Source organism: Myodes glareolus, chromosome 1 (genome assembly GCF_982192425.1).
Source record: "Myodes glareolus chromosome 1, mMyoGla1.1, whole genome shotgun sequence".
In the NCBI taxonomy this organism is placed as follows: Eukaryota; Metazoa; Chordata; class Mammalia; order Rodentia; family Cricetidae; genus Myodes; species Myodes glareolus.
The window spans coordinates 54,003,244-54,013,137 of NC_142026.1; positions in this window are offsets into that span (position 1 = coordinate 54,003,244).

Genomic DNA, 9,894 nt, shown 5'->3' on the forward strand with positions numbered 1-9,894 from the left:
TGGACAAACTTGTTAGACTTCTCTGCTGAGCAGCGTGCCTGCAGCTGGCACATCTGCATTTTGGCATCAGGCAGGCATCTGAGGAGGAAAAAGGTATTTCTTGCAAGGAAGTCATGTGGAAACACCTAATGCTGTATGCATTTGTGGATTTTTTTTTCTAGTATAATAGCTGTACTTTCAAGCCATCTTTTGTGTGTGTGTGCAGGAAGCCACAGCCGGCATGGTAGGCATTCCTGAAATCCCAGCATTTGGGAGGTGGAGGCTGGATGATCAGGAGTTCAAGACCATCCTCTGCTACCTAGTCAAGAAATGTAATTTTACACAGTCCTGTAACTCTAACTACTTGGGAGACTGGGACAGGGGGATTACAAGTTCAAGGCCAGCCTAGGCAATTTAACAAGACCCATAAAAGGTAAAAGAGGGCCAGGTGGTGGTGGCACACACCTTAAATCCCAGGACTTAGGAGGCAGAGTCAGGCAGGTCTCTGAGTTCAAAGCCAGCCTGGTCTACAAAGGAAGTTCCAGCAGCCAGGACTTGTTCTATGGAACCAAAAAAGGAAAAAAAATTCTTCCTAATGATTGATATGCACCCTTTCCTTAAAGCACAGAGTGACTATCATATCATTTCTATGACATACCAGCACTTTCTACCTCTGTAAACCTCATTACTAATCATTCTTTATATGCAACTGGGCAGAGCTGGGACAACGCTACCTCCCACACCTCTGCCTGTCTGGTGCCAGGGAAAGCTGTAGCAGGTGGCCCCACCACTGTCCCATTCATGAACTCAAAGCCAGTTCGCTGTGTTAGTAATTCTTTTGGAAAGTGGGATTTTTCTTTTAAAATTCTTACTTGATTGTGTTCCCCAGAAACAGTAAAGGGTTATTTCATAACTGACAACTCCAGTGTGTTGTTTCCAGCGCTCCGAGGCAGCTGCTAGAAGGCTTGGGTTCTACAGAACCTTGGATATGGATTCCATGCTCAAATGCTGGGATTCCTGACCTGAGGATCCTGGTGAGCGTCAGGCCCAGGGCAGCTTTGTAGGCTGCCGGCACCTGGTGTGTCCTGGCAGATGTCCCTGAGTGAGCGGGAAGATCCCAGGCCTGCTCTCGGGGTACTGGGACTGGTGAGAATTTCTACGCCTGTTATGGTGAGGAATGAAGTATGAAGGGTCTCCCCCAAACACTTGAATGCTTGGTCCCAACTGGTTGCAGTTTTAGAAGGCCGGCGGAATTTTAAGGACACGGTGACTAACCACCATGTAGACTCCCGCTGCCCCAGCTGCCGTCCCATTCTAGTCATGATAAACTACCCACTGGGAGCCCAAACCAGTCCTTCCTCCTTGAAGTTGCTTCTGTCAGGTCACAGTGTGAGCTAAGCCAAAAAGGGACAGAGAACAAGCCTTTGAGAACCAGGGATCCAGACCCCACTAAACCCTCAACCAACTTGGCCTCCATCTTTTCCTTGTGTTCTTTGGAGATGTCTGCCCTGATTGTCCCAACTCATTACACTCTGTCCCCCTCTGGAGACAGGTAAACAGTGGTCCAGATTAATTACTCCAGGCCACACAGGATGTATGTGGCTCCCCCCAGCACTCCTCACCCCGCCCCCTACCCTAAACCTCTCCTTCCCAGGGACTTTCTCTCCCGCCACCCACCCTGATCCCTGCATAAGGCAGCCATTTTGGCTACAGCAGTCTCTTGGTCAGCGGCTCCTCTCTTACTCTCCCTCCCCACCCCTCCTCTCTGGTCCGGTTTAGTTCAGCCCGACTTCCCCACACACACACTGCCACCTGCTTTCTCCTTTAAATCTACAGTAAGAATCCTCGCTGTACTTTAGGAGAGTCACGTTCTCCTTTTATTTCACTTTTCGTCTATTAACTAAATGACAAGGTGGGACATACAGACAGGTGGGACATACAGACAGGTGGGACATACAGACAGGTGGGACTTACAGACAGGCATCATCAGGACACTGGAGACCAAGTACTACCGGGCTCCGGACAGAGCCAGAGGTCCCGCTGATGGCCAGAGAGGACAGCTGTGCGTCTGGAGCTTGCCATGTGGGCTGGCGCAGGTGTTGAGCACAGTGTGGTGGTCACACATCGAGCTGATGGCCAAGTAGATGGGCAAAGCTGTTTGGCTCCCAAGCTCCAGTAGCCCCATGATACCAGTTGTCTGGTGTCCTTTCCTGTTGCTTTGATAAAGCACTCCTGACAAACGCAACTTAAGAGAGAAGCCATTTATTTGGCTCACAGTTCAAGGTTACAATGCAGCGTGGTGGGGAAGCCAAGGCAACCAGAACTTAGGGGTGTGGGGGGGTGGGGGGCGCTGGTTAAATCAAATCCATAATCACAATGATATCAGTTACTGTGAGCAGGGCCACTCTCAGCTTACTCTTTTTCTTTCAGACCAGGGCCCAGCTTTAGAAGTAATGCTTCCCCTCCACACACACACATAGATGCTGGGTCTCCCCACTTGGATTAGCCTAATTAAGAAAGCCCTTCATAGTCATGCCCGCAGGACAAGCCAGCCTAGAATAGTTCTCATTGAGAGTCCCTCCGTGACTCTGGGCTGTGTCAAGTTGACAACTCAAATGACAATCACACCAGTCTTGTGCCACGTGTGATGAGGACATGACAACCTTTCTTTCTGTCCCTCAACCTGCAAAGCAAGTGATTCCTAGTAGAGAGAGGGCTTGCCCCCACCCCACCCCCAAACCCCTCTGAAGATGGGCAGAGGCTCAGTGACACTGAACAGTCTGGGTTACTGCACAGGGTCAAAGCTGAGACCGTCCCCTGCCACGAGCCACCTGCAAATGGATGTCCTTAAAAATAACTGTAAGAGGGCTGGGTCATGTATGGTGGCACATGCCTTTAGTTCCAGAGGCAGAGGCAGGTGGATCTTTATGAGTCCCTGGCCAGCCTGGTCTGCATATCAAGTTCTAAGCCGGCCGGGGATCTATAGAAAGACTTGCTGGCAGAGACATGGTGAGGGGTTGACAAGGAATTGTAACAATTGCTAACAACAGAGGGATGAACTCGGTGTCCTTAATCTCAGTCTTCAGAGGGAAAGGCAAGCAGATCTCTGAGTTCGAAGCCAGCCTGGTCTACATTAAAAAATAAAAATAAACTAAAAAAGAAAAAAAGATGTTTTTTTTCCCTTAAGACAGGATCTCGCTCAGTAGCCCGGGTTAGCCTCAAACTCTTTAGCATCTTCCTTAGCCTCCGAGGTGCTGGGATGATAGGTGTGTGCCACCACTTCTGGTAAGGAATGGTTGTAATGTCTGTTCATCAAAGGTAGTTCTTGCCTTTACGGAGGCAAGGTTTCTCACTAGCCAGCGGAGGCTTGTTGTTAGTATCCAAGGAAACCTTCAAAGATAAAGCTTTAGCATCCAGTGGGAAACCCAAGACAATTTCCCTGCTACATTTCATAACTTCACCTGGATCTGAGGAAGGGAGTCAAGGGCACCTACTCACAGAAAGCTAGACGGTATCGGCTGCATTTAGATTAAAATCGTTAAACTCCCTGGCTGGGGCACAGAGGCCTAGAGAACTGCTCCCACCGGAATCCCTTTCTGCTAGAAGGACGTCCTGACGATGCACTCTGGTGGCCCGGGTGTTCTCTGGGGGACTCAGGAGATCCCCTGTGTGGAACAAGACAAAGACAAAGGTGGTGTTGACATCTCGGGGTAGCTTCCTGCCAGGAGCAAGGTTGGCACTGCTGTTCTCTAGGAAGTAGCAGCGTTTTCGACCGTGACCCGAAAGGAACACAAACCCCAAGGGTTTCAGGTAAAAGAGAGCTGACTGAGCATTCCATCTCTCTCTCTCTCTCTCTCTCTCTCTCTCTCTCTCTCTCTCTCTCTCTCTCTCTCTCTCAGATCTTAGAGTTTGTTGGTTCCATCATCACCCCCATGACCCTGTGACCTTTCGGCAAGAGTGAGGCTCAACCCCAGCGCGCCCCGTGTGTTCCCTATTACAGCATTTGGATGTGGAATGGCTCTCAGGGTCTCATGCGTTTGAACACTTGGTGATGACATTAGGGGAGGTTGTGAGACTTTCAGGAGGCAGGTGTCGGGTGAGGAAGAAGAGGTCACTAGAGAGGGAGTGATGGGACTTGGTGGTAAGAGATAAACTCTTTGCTTCCTGATGCACCTACATGTGAGAAGCAGCTATGCCACGCCCACTCCCGCTGCCATGCCGTTCTTGCTATGATGGGGACCTCTCTCCTTTTTAGGTCACAGCAATGACCCTCACCCCTACCCCAGCTACAAATCCCTAGATTTGGAAGATGTGGATAGAGGCTCTTTCTTAACAAACCCCAAAGCTTAGCATGTGTGTCACCTGTCTGATCCACGGTGAGCCCACCAAACCTCCCTCCTGGGAAAGGACCGCTGTGGGGGTATGAGTCCAGGCCTGGCTGTCCGTCAGTCACTGTTTATCCATTGAAAACATAGGCCTCCTGTCTGCCTATCCTAGCCCCTCCCCCAGAGTAAGGACTGCTAGGTTTATGCTGTTTGAGGGTTAGCCATTCAAGCATAACTTGAAATGCCAGTGTTGGACATTAGTTAGCAGAGGGTCTCTACTCCAACACAAACCCCCTTAACTTTCATTATGGGTCAGATACGAAGTTCCCCCAAAAGGTTCATGTGTCAAAGTCTTATAGCACTGTACTCGGGAAATGTCAATCAGCCAGCCCACTGATGAGTTCCTAGATGGATAGGCAGGGTTTAGGCTCCCTGTAGACATGACTTTGAAGGTTGTATCTTGCCCCTGGGCTCTGCCTCACCCCCTCTCTCTGCTCCATCACGATGCCTCACCATGAGGCTAAGGGAAGACACCTGTTTATCCATGTGGATTATTTACTTTCCATCATTTATCAGAGGTGCTGTCAAACTATGCAGAAGAGAAACCATATTCTAGTTTCTAAGTTTGTCACGTCACCAAACACAGATAATCCCAGATTGTGTGTGTGTGTGTGTGTGTGTGTGTGTGTGTGTGTGTGTGTGTAGAATGAACAGTCTCACAGGCTGGGGTGAGGTGTAACACACGAGAAGAGGGACTCCAGATGGGTTTCATTTTGGAATTTTGTCTTTATTTCAGAACAGCCAGATGTGACGACCACCCTTTGTGAACCATGGGGTTGTGGGGGCAACGTTTCTTGACCCAAAGCCATGGCTGAAGAATAATAGTTGCCCACCCTCCTAGGATCCACCTTAAACAAAAATTGCAGACCAGGCCGGAGTGAGAGTTCACACCTGCCGTCTCATGTGGAAAGGTGAGGCAGGGTAGCCATGAGTTTGAGCCCAGCCCGGACGACATAGTTTCAGATCAGTTTGGGCTACAGAGTGAAACGAACCCCCTCCCCAGTTCCACTAAAGAGAGCATGCCAAAACAAAACAAAAATCACAAACCAGGACAAAAACTTCAGGACAGAGTCAGAGCCTGCACAGGCAAAGACCTGCACGCCAGGATGAGGCTCCTGAGGATGCCGATCCTGCCCACAGGGGGACACAGGCCATGTAGGTTGAAGCCTGTGTCTAAGATGTCACTAGTGCTTCCTCCTCTGGGTCCTGGATGGGGTCCAGGACTCCCGAAGTGGCTGTGGTTTGGGACGCAATAGGCTGAACTGGGCGGCTGCCCCCGCGGCGGACGCGGGCCACGCCCTCTTGGACGCGAACACACCCCCATTTCCCCGGGCCCAAGGAGACACGCCTGGCCCTGCAGACAAACAGGAGGCAGATTTGTACGAGTAAGTACAAGGTCCTGGAATGCTCGCCCTGTTACCACACACTATACAGAGAATAATTGGGAGAAGATTGTGCAAGAAGCTGGGGCGTGCAGCGAGATCTCCAAGTTCCCATCCCCAGGATGGGGGGTGGTGGACAGGACAGGAAGGGGGCAGCTTGGAACAGAGGAGGGCGCCACCTTTGGGTGGCACGGATGCCTCGCTCTAGCAGGGGTGCAGTGTGGCTCTGCAGAGGGCTATAGAACTCTGGTCCCTGCCGAGGGTTGGTGGAGGGGACCACGCCCACAGCCTCCGGGGAGCTGCAGCTTCAGTAGTGGCATCGGGGCCCCGCCTGGCTGTGCCTAATGAGGCACAAACCGTCGCCAAGGCCCCCAGGCTGGACGCACACCAGGTCCTGGGGGTGGCGGGGAGAGCTGGGGAAAACCCCACCCAACAAACTCCAAAGACAACCCCTGCCGCACCCCAGGGTCTGTGCCTGGCCAGCTGGGCTGCATTTTCAGTCCCACGGAGCCCCCAGAGGTGGGTCCAACCCGGAGGCCCAGTGACTCACTTCCCCAGGCCCTGAGGCCTCAGTGGAAGGTGCCTCCCTCTCTTCTCAGGCAAAGCCTCCTTTGTTCTCTTGCTGGCTTCCCTTCACAACCCCTCTCCCTCCTCTGCCTTGCAAGCTCAAGTCCTGCTGCGGTGTTTCAGTGGTACCAGCTGTAATCAGGGTAGAGCGGGCATAGGCAGGCACCTCCAGAGTGGTCGGGTTTGCAGAAGACTTGCCTATTCTCTCTGTCACCTTGGCTCTCCCACCGCCCCAGACACTCGGGAAAGCCCCCACCTCCATGCTCAGGTTGTGGGTGTGCAGCTTGCTGGGGTGCAGGGCTCCTGGGTGGGGACCAGAAGGAGGGTGGTTTTGGATAGCTCATCCTGATGGGCACCACCCCGAGCCACTGAACTGGCCTTGGCACTAATCTTACATCAGGGAGAAGTTTCGAGCGACACCTCACTCTCCTGCCGCCACCCCCCCCAACCTCCCGTGAGCCTCCCCTAGTTCCCATGCCCTAGTGGAGGGACCATGTGGAAAGTCAGGCCTGAGAGGGGAATTCATTAAGCCACCTCCAGACACAGCCTCTCTTTCGGTTAAGGCCTAAGTTGCCTCCACTCTCACCTTCCAGCTGCCCCTCCCCTTCCAGTTATGTGGGAGGCTCTGGCGTCCATTGGGTGGTGCCCAGCTGTGGTGAGCTGACCCTCTCTGCATTGAGAAGCTGCCAGGGCCTTGAAGCCTGCCTGGTCTGTTTTGAAGACTTATAATACAATTCTTATTTTATTATTATTATTATTATTTTCTTAGGATTTCATATTTGGTATTTACATCATTTCTACCCTCCATCTCCCTCTCCAACTTCTCCCGTGTCTCCCCACACCAAATCATTAACTCGTTTTTTTAAATCTTATTTTGTTTTATGTGCAATCATGTTCTGCCTGCATGGATGTGCATCACGTGTGTGCAGGGTCCATGGAAGCCAGAAAAGGACGGTGAATCCCCATGGGACTGGAATTACAGACAGTTGTGAGCCAAAATGTGGGTGCTGGGAATTGAACCTAGGTCTTCTGGAAGAGCAGCCTGTGCTCTTGACCATTGAGCCATCTCTCCAACTCTCATGACCTCTTCTTTAATCATTACTGTTACTTATATTCACACAACCCACTGAGTCCGTTCCTACAAGGGTTTGGGGCTCACCACTTGGGGTTTCAGAATCTATGGCGGCTCATCCTTAGAGGAAACGGATTCTTCTCTCTCGGCAGCCTTTCCTCTCCTGTAGCTCCTCACCTAGGAGTAAGGCCTGCGACATTTCCCTCTTCACCATCAGCCAGTGGAGTGGCTGCCTTGACACAGGTCTTCTTTGGGCAGCTATATTGTTGAGACCCCGTGGGTGCAGCTTCCTTGTCGTGTCCAGAAGACACTGTCTCGCAGCCGGCCTCCTGGGCCTCTGGCTCTTACAATCAGTCCTTCCCTTTCTCTTCGATTTTCTTTGAGCTTTAGGTGTGGGGTTTGTGATGCAGAGGACTAATTGTTTTTTTAAAAAAGAAATCCCTTTATACATAAAGAAATTCTCAGTTTTATTTATAAAAGTCAAAAATGGGGGCGGGAGTCCCTGATGTCCTATAAACAGGAGAGACAAAACATTGTGAATTCATAGTTGCCCGGGGAATGTTCACTCTTCAGGTATATTTAGTGTCTGCATCAGCCAGGCAGGCACATGGCCAGTGGCCTAGAAGAGACCCTGCTGGAGGCTAGGATCTGAGCCATCTGGATGACACGAATGGTCGGCCGGTTTATTCAGTCTATACACCTACCCAGCCTCTCCTCACCCGTGCGGAAAGAGCGTTTAATAGCTTCATTTGGCTGGGCATGGTGGGGCACACCTGTATCCCAAAACTCAAGAGGATGAGGCTGGGTAGGAGGAGGACAAGTTTAAGGCTAGCCTAGACTACAGAGGGAGTTCGAGATCAGTCTGAGCTACACAGTATGACCCTGTCTCAAAATCAAACAACAAAAGCAAAGCCAGAAAAGAAAGTCCCATTTACTCAGGAAAGATGGATATGGAACAGTATAATGGGGGCCTGTGGGATGGCTTAGCAGGTGAAGGTGCTTGCAGCTAATTCTGACAACCTGGGTTCAATCCCCAGCATCTATCCAGTAGGAGAAGAGAACCAACTCCTGCAAGTTGTCCTCTGACTTCTGTATGTACTCCATGACACCTGTACAAACTCACCCACCTACACACCCCACACACAATAACTGTCATTTTTCAAATGGCTGCACCAGGCTCCAGAGCCTGGTTTTGCAAAAGCCAGTACATCGCTTCCCTGTGTCGCCTGTGACAGGCTGCCACAGACCCTGTGGCACAAGACAGTGTTAAACTAGAGATGATAAATTTTTTTTTGTCTTTTTCTAGAGGCCAGAGTGTGAAATGGGACTCAGGATTGTGAGTTGTGCTCTCTAGTGACCCGAGGGCAGAAGCCCTTTTACTAGCTTCTGGAGGCAGCCTGCAGTCCTTGGCTTGTGGTTTCCTGTTCCAGTCTCAACATCAGCAGCCCAGCATTCTTAAATCTCTCTGGCATTCTCTTTTTCTGAACTCCTGTAATTACACTGGATGTACAGATAATCTAAGCTAATGTTCCTACTCTAAGGTCAGTGGATCAACCTTAATTCCATTTGGAAACTTGATTGTCCTGTACCAAATAGCCTTACCTGCATGCAGATACCTGTGGAGAGCCTGTGGATATTTAGGAGGATTCCTGTGCTTATCACAACTGGGTAGTAACTTTACTCAAGAGTTCTCAGTTGTGGACTTGTAGCTCAGCAGTTGAGTGCGTATACATGCAAGGTCCTAGGTACCTTCCCAGCATCACAAAATAGTGACAGTGATGGTAATGATGTTGATGGTGGTGATGGTGATGGTGGAAGTGGTGATGGTGATGATGGTGTTGGTGGTGATGGTGCTGGTGGTGATGGTGGAAGTGGTGGTGGTGATGATGGTATTGGTGGTGATGGTGTTGGTGGTGATGGTGGTGGTGGTGATGGTGGTGGTGGTGGTGGCGGTGATGGTGGTGGTGACTGTGATGACAATGATGATGGTGGTGGTGGTAACTGGGATTTTGGCTCAGTGGCAGAGGGCTTGGCTACTATGTGAAAGGTCCTAGGTTCCATCCCCAGTACTGAGAAGAAAAAGAAAGCAAGACAAGAAAATCTTTTTGAGATTTATTTTTATTTCTGTGTGTCTGTGTATGTCACATGCGTACAGGTTCCCACAGAGGTCAGAAGATAGCACTGGATGCCCCAGAGCTGGAGTTACAGGCAGTTGTGAGCTCACTGACATGGATGTTGGTAATCAAACTCAGATTATTTATTGTGCACCCTTAACCACTGAGTTATTTTCCATTCCCCATTGGGAATGTTAAGGTGTAGTTGCCTTTTATTTTAAACCTCTTTGGGGGCCCACCACCTAGCTCCCAAATAAACACACAGAGAGGTATTCTTACTTAGGAATGCCTGCGCTTAGCTTGCCTTGTTTCTAGCCAACTTTTTTAGCTTATATTATCCTGTTTCTCTTTAGCTACATTTTACCTCTGGGCTTTTTAATCTTTCTTTATTCTAA